General features: G+C 37.8%; 1 protein-coding gene across 3 annotated transcripts in view; it reads right to left on the bottom strand.

Moving 5' to 3' along the window:
- Positions 1-8,394, bottom strand: part of LYRM4 (LYR motif containing 4) — a 90,843-nt gene that overhangs the window by 45,130 nt on the left and 37,319 nt on the right. For 2 of the 3 annotated variants that reach the window (XR_010470293.1, XR_010470292.1), the window contains exon 3: positions 1,106-1,218. The exons of the other annotated variant lie outside the window; for it this stretch is intronic. The gene's annotated coding sequence lies outside the window, so the exon portion shown is untranslated. The remainder of the gene's footprint in view (positions 1-1,105; positions 1,219-8,394) is intronic. 3 annotated transcript variants of the gene reach the window in all.

Below are 8,394 nucleotides of genomic sequence, written 5' to 3'. Positions count from 1 at the left end.
ATTCCCAAAGCAGTATTTTCTCCCACAAAGTAAGAGCAAGATCCTTCCTAGATCCAGTAAGGAACACAATAAAGACTCATAAATAAAAACATCCTTTTGATTTAAAAATGATTTAAAAGATGTTGATATTAACAAATAAGGCTAAACCAAATGTGCTTAAAATCTGAGAGATGACACGGATAGAAATCTCTGCTAAGTAATAGTTAAATGTCACTTTCTACAGCAAAAATAATCTGTAGCACATATACCATACAGCCATCATGATTGCTTTTAAGAGGGAACAATGGAAATTACAGGTTTGTCAAGCATATACCATGAGCAAAATAAATACTGATTTTCTGCTTTGGATAATTTAAACATACATAATTCCTTTTACAACAATCTTGGCATTTGGAATTTCTCTATGTAACAATAAAAATATGAAACATTACTCCTGCTCAAGTTCCCCAGCTCGTTGTGTATCTATACAATAATGTTACCCTTAGTTCATTGTAGTAGTTGTTGTAAAGTTTCTTTGTAAGCCATTCATGTGTAAAAGAATTGAGTGCACAGGTAGAGGAACAAAACCAAAAATGAAGTTCTTAATGCACTACTGCTATGAGTAGCTTTTAGTTCTGCAAACTAAATGGGTCACTGTTGATGTTTAGTAATACGTTAGTGCAAAATAGTATTACCACTAGCAATTCAGGTTAGGTTTGCAGCGACTTCCAACATATGTCAACTGTCCTTCCTGGCCTTCAACCTTAAGAAAAAACAAATCTGAACAGCAATGGTCAAACATCACAAGAGAACAACCACTGGATCTCACTTTGTTCTTATTGCATGCAAGCTGAGCAGCAGCTGTCGGTTGTGTTTGTCCTTTTGTGCATCAGATACACAAAAGAAAGACTGACCTAATTCTTAACCAGCTGCCTGCCCCAGTACACAATCTACAGAGAACTTTGTCCCTACTGGGCCATGGAATTGGCTGCAAAAACAGTAAGGTGGGTAAGTGGCCTTTAATATTATTATATTGCGCATTTCTCCTACATAAGTTTTACAATGTATCTGTATACTGACTGTGTATAACTTCAAAACTGTGCAATATAATAAAAATGCCACTTACCTGACTTTCCATAATTTGGTCTACAAGAATTCTGTCTCACTAGTATGCTAAATATTGGGATGTCATAGGAGAGCAAAGAGTCAGTCTTTTGACAACGAAGAATGTCATGTAGCCTAAAAAAAAATTACAAAGGTTTTTGCTTCTCTAAAGGAAAAAGCAGACTATATCTTTTTTATCTTTTTTTTTTTTTGGTTAAGCCAATCATTTAAGTTTTCTTTCAAATGAAACAGAAGGTATTGCTGCCACTTTCTGCCACTCTTTCATGGGTGTTTCTGCTCCTCCACATACCATTTCTATATTCCTTCAAAAGAGATCCACTCATGTTTTCTAACAGTTTTTTCTACACATGATTTCTCTGTTGATAAATAAAGATACCTCCAATAGATATATCACTTTCTAAATCTATTTAAACCATATTCAGGGGCACGGCAGGAAAAAGGGTAAGAAGGTTGGAGGAATTTCATAGCCAGACACAGAAAACTACCGTGAATAACCAAAATAATTATTTCTAAAACTACAGAAAATTTACTATAACACTGTTTAAGTGTTCGGTCAGGCTCATATAATTAAAATAATAAACTCCTGGATCTAGAGAATGCACCAGGCCTGCATGTGTCTTGACACAGCATGGTGAGTAAAATTATAAGGAAAACATGACTTACAGAGGGCAGGACTAAAAATCCCTACCCTAACAAAAGCAAACAAAACCAAAGGAACCCTACCAAATCCCAGAAGACCGAATTGCAGTGTGCTATCAATAAAATTTACACATCATATTTTGCCTAAAAAAATTAAAAATCACTTACCTTTTATGCACACACATTAGAAAGAGATTTACTAAATACTGATATATAAAGTATCAGTGAACAATCTAAGATCCTCTTAGTGCAATGAAAGCCGAATTGGTAGGAAAAAGTAGGTTCTATTTTCCGCAGATGGATAATATACTTTACCTGTATTCAGCAATCAGGCTAGACAGATGGCTAATGCTCAAGTCTACAGCATCCTTTGACAAGGTGTAAAGAAACTTCAGGTGCAGAACATTGTATGGAGGCAAAATTCAGCCACTTGCTGACTGAGGTCAACTGAAAACCAGCTTTCCATGTGAGATCAATGAGAAAATTAGTAACATTTCTAGCCTGACACTATCTGTACAGTGGTGTTTGTAAGATACTGTTGATTCTTCCCAAAATAACAGTTTACAATGCTTTAATTTCCTTCTTATTCCCAGTATCACCAATTCAAATAAACAGAGCTCTATCATGTAAAACTGCATTAGTTGTTTTTTGTGTTAGACTATAGCAATATATTTTCCTGTGACATTACACAGTATTGCAAATAACATTTCTTGCCTCCTATATGAGGTACAGTTTTGCAAAGATAGGTGCTGTTGAAATAGCAAAGGCAAAACTTCAGGTTTATATACAATTCTATACAAATTCACAACAGAATTAAGAATAAAATTTTACTCAGTATTCAATAACCAGAAAATACCCATTGTGCCTCTGCAATGTCTGGCCAAAATCTTTCTGTATTTGGTGCATTTTAATGATAATCAGAAAACCCATTACCAATGCTCACAAGTTTCAGAATGATTTGCTTATTAGTCTATTGCTTATTAGGGTTTCCATTGCCAGAAGCTTAATGGGAGCAGAAGTCAAACCTGAGGAAGGACAAAGTAAACTAGAATTTCTTCACAGATTACATAACAACTAAAACAAACTCTTAGGACCCTTGAGAACTAATTCAAAACTCACATGACCTTTAAATCCAAATCACTGTAAGCTCTCTAAAGCAAAACCAGAAAAATCTAGAGGACATTTCCTAAGAGGAATATACACTCACAGCACCCAACACCAAAAAGGGTCTTCATATTAAGCGAGCCCTAAACTGTCTTTGTTATATATGCAAATGAAGAATTACCTGTTTCAAAAAAGGAGAATCCAAGAGAACAGGTAAAGTGAAAAAGGATAAATGATGTTCTACGCCACTGAAGTTTGCGGCAGAACCAGAATTAAAAGGTGATTTTTCTAAGCTTCTGTTCCTTGAAACTAAACACTTAATTATCTCAGAGCCTTTGCAAGTTTCTTAGATATTCCAAAAAACATGCAGAAACATACATCACTTTCCCACTCAGCAACAGCCAAAGGGATTACATTATTTTACCATCACAAAGGTTCATTAATACCACTTAAATGTTTTATTTTATCTCAGGAGAGACCCTTTTTCCAGTGTCATATTCTTCACATTCATTCCTTAGCCACGGAACTGCTCTCCATGCCTCCTCTTTTCGGCAACAACCATTTAGTATAGATTACTGCAGAAACACCTATAATCAATCTGCAGTTGTGTTACAGCAGCATGGTCCTTACATGTGTGTTTCAACCTTTCAAACGAAAAGAATATGAGAACAACTGTGCCACAGGGAAAAAAACTATCAAATTGTTTATTAAGAGGCACGTTATAACAGCATCTTTTTGTAGCCTTATAGTAAGTGTTTAAAGACAGCTTTGAAAGAAATGTGTTCCCATGAGAAAGGGCTATGCAGCATACACATAACTCTCTCTTACAATGCCTTTGAAACTTCTGGGAAGAAAGAATGCATTGCATGCCTTAGCCCATGTTTTCCAAGAGACTTCTGATGAAAAGAAAGTCTGAGTTTAGCTAATAGTTAAAACAACCAAATACTAGCACTTTTAACTTGTAAAGATCTTATGGGAAATAAAAAAAACACAACCAAATAAACAACAAAAACCAACAAACCCACATAATACTGAAAACGACAACAATAAAAAACCTTACCCCATATTTTAGATAGAAAAGACTATCTGAATCTTCCTAAATACTCAAACAAACAACAAAAAAAATCTAGCATGAAATCACTAAACGCTACAGGAATATTAAGTATTTTGGACTTGTGGTTCTGGGCGTCAAGGAGGCTGCAAGGCGAAGCTGTCATAAGGGGGGATTTCCTTCCTCCCTGTGATGTGGTTCCTGTGGGAACCAGAAGTTCATCCCACAGGGACTCAAGAAAGAGCAGTCCATCCACAAAATACAAGGTGGTACTGGCACACTCTTCATCCTTCCCACCATGTGTGGAATAGGACTTCTGCATCCCATGCCCAAGCCCTGGGATAGAGAGACCCTCACTGGCTCCAGCTGTGGAGTAACGCCTTGCTACTCCTCCCCACCTGAGAAGAGGTGGAGAAGGCAGGTGTGGGACCAGGACAGGGGTGCAGATTCCTGCAGGGCAGAGAGGCAGCAGCATTGGCAAGGTGGGCCGAGCACCACCCTGAATTGTGTAGAGTCACCACCTCGTCACTTTGGCATCATTTGGTGTCACATAAAGTTGGAATTGTTTTGCTGACTATCTTGGCAGTTGTCATGGTTTAACCCGAGCTGGCAATACAACCATGATAGCTGCTCACTTGCCCCCTCCCCGAAATAGGAAAGAGAATCAAGAGGGAAGGGAGAAACTTGGATTAAAATAAACACAGTTTAATGAAATAACAAAATACTAATACACTACCAGTAAATATATATAAAATAGAAAAGATACTCAATGCAATTCCTCACAAAATCCATTCACACTGAGGAGCCAGTTCCAGGCAGCAGCACCTGGTCCTGAACAGCTGATCCCAAAGAGACAAAAGAGCAAAAATGCAGAAGGACCCAGAGGCCTCAGCAACATGGCAAAAGGCCAAACTAAATGTCCTGAACAGAATTGCCCTGGCTGTGACAAAAAAAGCAAAGAAGAACGCAAAAGAGGGTGAGAGCACCTGAGAGAGAGCCCTGAAGACCCCGAATCTCCTTAAATATAAAGCATTATGCTAATGGGATGGAATACTCTTTTGATTCGTCTGGATGTCAGTCAAACTCTGCCCCATCTCTACCCCCTTCCTCACTACCTCACACCTGTGGGCAGAGCACTCAGAGTGTCCCTGGCTCTCAGACCAGAGCAATTAAAAACATTAACTCTGTGCTGGGGTGTTATCTCTTGTTCTCAAACTAAGTCCAAATAATTACCATGCTAGCTATGAAAAACAGAGGTTTCTAACTGCATGAAGAAAATTAACTCATTTTCAGCTACATAACTGTAACCTTCTTGCATTTCAGTTCAGTTAGTAACAAATAGAAACAAGCCAAACCTACAGCACAGGAGGACAGTCTGCTAACAAGAACAGACTGAATGTGCTTAGAAACCCCCCCCAAGTTTAGTGCATTTTTTACTTACTACAATAGCAATGAAGTGTTTGATTCCAAATATATAGTGTCACAATCCAAATATTTGGAAAGTGATTTTTCCATTCTTACCATCCCCAAATCTCCTGATGCTTTCACAGCCACAGATAAACATGACGATAGTGAATTTTCAAACCTTCAAAACCTGAATCTCAGCTAAAGCCCAGTGAAAAGCTTTTTGCAATAACCATGTTTCTAAAAATGGCCCAATATGTCAACATACTATAGCAGGTATTTTTACTAAGGTTGTGAGTTTTTCTCAATGTAATATTTGAAACAGCATTTTGGCATCATTTCAGTCACAGTCTCCTGAATGTGATACTAGAGAACAGGAACATTAATGCAAGAAATGTCATCAACTCCTTCTCTTCAGGATTTTTTTGGCACTTGAAGCGTGCTGCTACCTCGCTTGATCCAAACCAAATACAAATGTGACCAAGAGACACAGACTGGCAGAACAGCCAGTTGGATCAGGGCAAATGTGGCTTCATATTTCAGGACTTAGTGCCCTCCCTGCCTCTTACAGAAACCTCCTTTCAACCCCAAGCTTCTCTTCTACCTTTTTATCTTTAAAAACTTGGATTGAAGGATAATAACGTTTAAGATTAAAGTTTAAAATCATCTGGAGGTGGATGAGCACATACATGGAGCACCCAAAAGAATGGAAAGCACAGCACAGTACCTAAATAAGGACAGACTACCCAGAGCTGTTTAAGGTAAGAGCAGCATTGCAAGGGCAGCTCCAGTGGAGGTAAAACCTCGATGTGCTGTTTTCTTCATGACGAACACTGAGTGCACAAAAAGCACATGAAATGTTTACAGCTTTGTTTGCATTTTATCTTCCAGTTGATCCTGAGATTAACAATTGTGCCATGACACCAAAGGTGAAAGTCCAGTTGATCATATGATGCAGGACTTGGTAGTCTTCCCAGATTTGCCCAAAGTCCTAGCATTTTCAAATCTGCAACTGATTCTTTTAGCATAGGATTATTTCCAGAACAGATATTGCTTAAACGGATCTCAGTGACATGAAATTTACATTGTCTCCCTCGATGTGATTTCCACCAACTGCCACGCTCATACAATGCTATAATAGAGAAAACAAATAGAAATCTGAAATACCCCCATTATTACACGGAAGAAATGGCACTAAAATATTCTTCGTGTTAAATCAGGAGATGAAGGTCTCAGTTCTTCCAAAAATTTTAGATGGGACTGCATCCAATCTGATGGGTTCACAGTAACGAGCTGTTCAACATTGATGTTCAACATCAATTCTTAAGAGAGAGAGTAGTGAAGAGAGGAACATTTATAAATAAGTGTAACAATATCACAGGTTAAAAGGTCAGGTTGAAACACCAAGTCTTTCTAATACCATATTCAAATCTACTCAATGCTTTCTGTGCAATGAAAAGAGAGAAAACTTTCTATTACCACAATGACAGTCTGCCTAGAAATTAAAAAAGGCGCTAAATTTCTGTCTCCATATTTAAAAAAACCCCAGATGTTAACTTCAGTGAGTTTGCTTAACTATGGCATCCATATCACACATTGGGATATCCCATATCCCACTCTGTGTAGTTTGATGTGTGATGATAGTAGCTAGGGTAAAATCGTTATGTGGAGTTGAAATTTTTTGCAAGAATGGCAGAGTTTTAAAATGTTGTATCTAGGCTAATAAGTGCTAAATATATACCATTTGACATATCTGAAAGCAGATTCACAAGTGCTATTACAATTCATAGAGCAGTGTAGAAGCTTCAGGCTAATAGCAACTCAGACACATATATCGCCAAGAACTGGCAAGAATGCTAGGTTTTATTTTTACCGCTTTACCAAATTCTTCAAAGAAACATATGACTATTTCACAGCTGAGATCTACAGGAGAACTAAGGCAGAGATCATCTCAACCACAGGAGCTTTTCTCTAAATAACTCAATCCAGATTATTGGTTTAGTTGAAAAAAAAATGATGCTACCCAAAGGCTATCTGATTATTCATACATATTTCTACAGTTAATACACAAAGTATTACAAATCAAATCTGGATTTTGGAAGACTTCATGTCTCTATGTCTGAAAGTCAAGTTTGGAAAACAAATTACAGATCCTACCATCATGTGATGTAGACTCTGATCTTTTCAAAGCACAATCTAAGTACTAATTATAGTAGGAACTCTGACACACAAACGGTTCATTATTTAATTTACAAAGCAACAATCCAATCATGTCTCACAATGATTCAGAGCAACGTTAACCCAGCTCAGAAACTGTGAGCTCAAACCACAGCAGGCTTCAGAATCAAGCTTTTTTTGAAGTGTTTCAGGTCAGTAACATCATTTCATCTCAGGACTATTCTGCTTTAAAATAGCTATATTGCATCTCTGCTGCCGGAAATTAGTTCCCTCTGGCAGCAGCAGGACATATAAATTAAAATCTGTATGTTGTAAGTAAAAAGCAATGAGCTGTTATTGATCAGAAGTGACCTCCCTCCACATGCCTGCCTGTTTGCTGGGATAAACTCCACACACTGGAGAAGTGATGGTTTTTATCACTGAAGTTCATCAAGTGTGTTGGCACTGCAGTATATATCCTGCCAGTATCATATGACCCATGGCTAAGAGTAGACATCACGAACAATCGAGCAATTAGAAAAAAGAAAGGAAGAAATGATGAGCAATAAGAAAGTGGGTGAAATGTTATGACTGAAGATCATAATCTGTTGTTTTTTAATTACTGAAGCAGACTTTGCACAGGCATGCAAGCAACATTATGCAATATCAAAACTGCCCGCATGCTGTGGGGCAGCCCTGACCAGTTCTGTTTGCCGTGGAGGCTGAAGGTGGGCAAAATACAGCTGCATGCATTTCAGAACTGGAATTGCCTTTATAAAACATCTTTTGTTGCTCCTCATTTCCAGTCAATTGCATGTGTGCAAGAGGACATATCCCACTGTACATATGTTAACTGAGTATGCAAATAAGCAGCTGAATATCCATGCCAGTAATTTTCTTCTGTACAGAAACTGGCTTGTTTGGCAGCGATGAAT

Source organism: Columba livia, chromosome 2 (assembly GCF_036013475.1).
Source record: "Columba livia isolate bColLiv1 breed racing homer chromosome 2, bColLiv1.pat.W.v2, whole genome shotgun sequence".
Classification (NCBI taxonomy): Eukaryota; Metazoa; Chordata; class Aves; order Columbiformes; family Columbidae; genus Columba; species Columba livia.
Note: the sequence above shows the minus strand (reverse complement) of the source record. Positions and strands in the feature narration are given on the sequence as shown.